The 5,000-nt window shown below is 43.5% G+C and overlaps 1 protein-coding gene across 1 annotated transcript in view; it reads left to right on the top strand.

The window, feature by feature from the left end:
* Positions 1-5,000, top strand: part of kitb (KIT proto-oncogene, receptor tyrosine kinase b) — a 50,890-nt gene that overhangs the window by 360 nt on the left and 45,530 nt on the right. The window lies entirely within an intron of this gene.

The following is a 5,000-nucleotide window of genomic DNA, read 5'->3' as shown; positions in this document are numbered from 1 at the left end:
GTTTATTGTGGTTTTACTGCATTAGGTTTTGGTTGTGGTTTATAAATAGCGTATATGGTTATGTTATGGTTTATAAATAGCGTATATGGTTATGTAATGGTTTATCCTATATCCTATGTTTGATTATACACCATATATACAAAGGTATGTGGACACCCCTTAAAATGTGTGGATTGGGCTATTTCCACCTCACCCGTTGCTGACAGGTGTATCAAATCGAGCACACAGACATGCAATCTCCATAGACAAACATTGGCAGTAGAATGGCCTTACTGAAGAGCTCAGTGACTTTCAAAGTGGCACCGACATAGGATGCCACCTTTCCAACAAGTCAGTTCATAACATTTCTGCACTGATAGAGCTGCCCCGGTCAACTGTAAGTACTGTTATTGTGAAGTGGAAACGTCTAGGAGCAACAAGGGCTCAGTCGTGAAGTGGTAGGCCACACAAGCTCACAGAAAGGGACCGCCAAGTGCTGAAGCACGTAGCGCGTAAAAATTGTCTGTCCTCAGTTGCAACACTCACTACCGAGTTCCAAACTGCCTCTGGAAGCAACGTCAGCACAAGAACTGTTCATCACAAGAACTGTTCATCGGGAGCTTCATGAGCTTCAATGGGTTTCCATGGCCGAGCAGGAGCACACAAGCCTAAGATCACCATGCGCAGTGCCAAGCGTCGGCTGGAGTGGTGTAAAGCCCGCCGACATTGAACTCGGGAGCAGTTGAAATGCGTTCTCTGGAGTGATGAATCACACTTCACCATATGGCAGTCTGATGGATGAATCTGGGTTTGGCCAACTGTAAAGTTTGGTGGAGGAGGAATAATGGTCTGGGGCTGTTTTTCAAACTTTTGGTCATAGCGTAGGTAGACCTACCATGGGGGTGTAGTCTAATACATGTCGTTTTGAGTGTTGGTACGGAGTGGTGTTGTTTTGGTATAGAGTGGGGTTGTTTTGGTATGGAGTGGGGTTGTTTTGGTATGGAGTGGGGTATGGAGTGGGGTTGTTTTGGTATGGAGTGGGGTTGTTTTGGTATGGAGTGGTGTTGTTTTGGTATGGAGTGGGGTTGTTTTGGTATGGAGTGGGGTATGGAGTGGGGTTGTTTTGGTATGGAGTGGGGTTGTTTTGGTATGGAGTGGGGTATGGAGTGGGGTTGTTTTGGTATGGAGTGGGGTTGTTTGGGTATGGAGTGGGGTATGGAGTGGGGTTGTTTTGGTATGGAGTGGGGTATGGAGCGGGGTTGTTTTGGTATGGAGCGGGGTTGTTTTGGTATGGAGCGGGGTTGTTTTGGTATGGAGCGGTGTTGTTTTGGTATGGAGTGGGGTTGTTTTGGTATGGAGTGGGGTATGGAGTGGGGTTGTTTGGGGTTGTTTTGGTATGGAGTGGGGTATGGAGTGGGGTATGGAGTGGGGTTGTTTTGGTATGGAGTGGGGTATGGAGTGGGGTTGTTTTGGTATGGAGTGGGGTATGGAGTGGGGTTGTTTGGGTATGGAGTGGGGTATGGAGCGGGGTTGTTTTGGTATGGAGTGGGGTATGGAGCGGGGTTGTTTTGGTATGGAGTGGGGTATGGAGTGGGCTGGTTTTGGTATGGAGTGGGGTTGTTTTGGTATGGAGTGGGGTTGTTTTGGTATGGAGTGGGGTATGGAGTGGGGTATGGAGTGGGGTATGGAGTGGGGTTGTTTTGGTATGGAGTGGGGTTGTTTTGGTATGGAGTGGGGTATGGAGTGGGGTATGGAGTGGGGTTGTTTTGGTATGGAGTGGGGTATGGAGTGGGGTTGTTTGGGTATGGAGTGGGGTATGGAGCGGGGTTGTTTTGGTATGGAGTGGGGTATGGAGCGGGGTTGTTTTGGTATGGAGTGGGGTATGGAGTGGGCTGGTTTTGGTATGGAGTGGGGTTGTTTTGGTATGGAGTGGGGTTGTTTTGGTATGGAGTGGGGTATGGAGTGGGGTATGGAGTGGGGTATGGAGTGGGGTTGTTTTGGTATGGAGTGGGGTTGTTTTGGTATGGAGTGGGGTATGGAGTGGGGTATGGAGTGGGGTTGTTTTGGTATGGAGTGGTGTCACTCGGGCAAAACTTTCCCGGCACTTCCTTGGCCAATGGCCTGTACTGTATTTTATAGCATCATCTTGGACATTTTAGCCTATTAGGCTATTCCACTGTTTTATTATGCATGGTCACACACACACACACACACACACACACACACACACACACACACACACACACACACACACCACACACACACACACACACACACACACATTGTTTTATCCAACCAATGAATGATTCATACATTTTAACAACGTATGTTGGCTTCCGTGCACAACAGGTGGCAGCAGGTAGACTTAACATGGCTGGAAGTTAGTTGCATTGTTATTACTAGGCTACTGAACTTCAAATGTAGATTGCAGAATAAGCTGATCTGATGCAATAAGCCCATGTTTATTCAACAAAAGGCTTAGGCAGGCAGACACACACAGTCACACACACAGTCACAGTTGTGATCCTCACTTAGAGAGAGAGAGAACTATAGTGGATTGGCTTCTCTATTTCCATTTCCATGGTTGCGTAATCCATTTTTTTGTTCCCTCGTCGTTTCTCACACCTCACTTTAGGTGTGCTGTAAGCCTATACACTGTAAAAACACCCACAAATCTAGTTGTTTAAACTAATTATTATTATTATTATTATTATTAAGTAACTGGTTGCACAGAATTTTTGTTATTGTTTACTCAACTTTTCAGTCCAAGTGTTACTTGAACTAAAACTATTTAGTTGGCCCAAACTTAACTTAACGCAAAAAAATTCAGTCAACTTAAAATGATGTATTTGCTCAACCTGTCTCATATGTTCATTCAGTTAGAAATATCTTCCCTAATAAAGGCTGTGGAACACACACACACACAGTGCTTTTAACATACAATGTTTCAACTTACATATTTGACACATACATCATTTGCGCATGTTCATTTATTGTTCAACATGTCCTCATCTGAGATTTGAACTCACAACCTCTTGGTTCATGGCATTCCCATCTTATTGCTACACCATGTTAAAGTCAGATAACACTTTGACCGGAAAGTAGAGTAATCAAACAAAATGCTGTGGAACCAGTTACTTACAGTAGCTTGCGAAAGTATTCACTCCCTTTGGCATTTTTCCTAATTTGTTAACCTGGCATTAAAGTATTTTTTTGGGGGGTGGGGTGGGGGAGGGGGTTGTATCATTTGATTTACACAACATGCCTACCACTTTGAAGATGCAAGATACAACATCACCCCCCCCCCCCAAGTCAATACTTTGTAGAGCCACCTTTTGCAGCAATTACAGCTGCAAGTCTCTTGGGGTATGTCTCTATAAGCTTGGCACATCTAGCCACTGGGATTTTTGCCCATTCTTCAAGGCTAAACTGCTCCTTCAATTTGGATGGGTTCCGCTGGTGTACAGCAATCTTTAAGTCATACCACAGATTCTCAATTGGATTGAAGTCTGGGCTTTGACTAGGTCATTCCAAGACATTTAAATGTTTCCCCTTAAACCACTAAAGTGTTGCTTTAGCAGTATGCTTAGGGTCATTGTCCTGCTGGAAGGTGAACCTCCGTCACAGTCTCAAATCTTTGGAAGACTGAAACAGGTTTCCCCTCAAGAATTTCCCTGTATTTACGCCATCCATCATTCCTTCAATTCTGACCAGTAGCCCAGGCCCTGCCGATGAAAACCTCCCCACAGCATGATGCTGTGGATGGTGTTCTCGGGAGATGAGAGAAGTTGGGTTTTCGCCAGACATAGCGTTTTCCTTGATGACCAAAAGGCTCAATTGTAGTCTCATCTGACCAGAGTACCTTCTTCCATATGTTTGGGGAGTCTCCCACATGCCTTTTGGCGAACACCAAATGTGTTTGCTTATTTTTTTCTTTAAGCAATGGCTTTTTTCTGGCCACTCTTCCGTAAAGCCCAGCCCGGTGGAGTGTACGGTTTTTAAAGTTGTGCACGCACCACTTTTCCTTTATTTTATTATATATATATATTTTTTTAAACAAGTTATTTTTATAATTTCACTTCACCAATTTGGACTATTTTGTGTATGTCCATTACATGAAATCCTAATAAAAATCAATTTAAATTACAGGTTGTAATGCAACAAAATAGGAAAAACACCAAGGGGGGATGAATACTTTCGCAAGGCACTGTAATAATATTTAGTTGATCCAACTATACTGAACAAAAATATAAACGCAACATGCAACAATTTCAAAGATTTTACTGAGGTACAGTTCATATAAGGAAATCAGTCAATTGAAATACATTCATAGGCCCCAATCTATGGATTTCACATGACTGGGAATACAGATTTGAATCTGTTGGTCACAGATACCACACACGTAAGTATACCCTATAATGTTGTTTACATAAAGCTATAACAGTATTGTAATCTATCATTTTCAACCTGTTCCTTCAAGCCCAGAGTCACACTATTAGAAGTGGCACCCTATTCCCTATTTAGTGCACTACTTTCGACCAGAAATCTATGGGTCCTGGTTAAAAGTAGTGCACTAACTAGGGAATAGAGTGCCATTTGGGATGCTGACTATGTATTTGCATAACTGTATCCCAAGGTAGTTGGTCGCATCCGGGCTTTTCCCAGGGAAAGGCTACAGGTGTGTCTGTGTGTATAAAGCTGTTACCGCCACACCAGTGGTTACAAATCAATGACGGCAGTCAAATTCCACTTAACCATTTAGTCACTGTAACCAGGCTTCTCCAAGATCCGATGCTGCTGACAGATGTTAACCTTGTCAGAGCAGGGATTCGATCCAGCAACCTTTCGGTTACAGGCCCAACGCTCTAACCACTAGGATATCTGCCGATATGACTTTGTGATGGAAAATGATATTGCTAGGCTAAGCATAACAATAACTGTTATAATGATTATGCTATATCTGTTTTACAACAGCATCATACCCTTTTAAACAATAACACATTTCTCTAAACTGATCCCCT

This window comes from Salmo salar, chromosome 08 (assembly GCF_965601325.2).
Source record: "Salmo salar chromosome 08, fSalSal1, whole genome shotgun sequence".
Classification (NCBI taxonomy): domain Eukaryota; kingdom Metazoa; phylum Chordata; class Actinopteri; order Salmoniformes; family Salmonidae; genus Salmo; species Salmo salar.
Note: the sequence above shows the minus strand (reverse complement) of the source record. Positions and strands in the feature narration are given on the sequence as shown.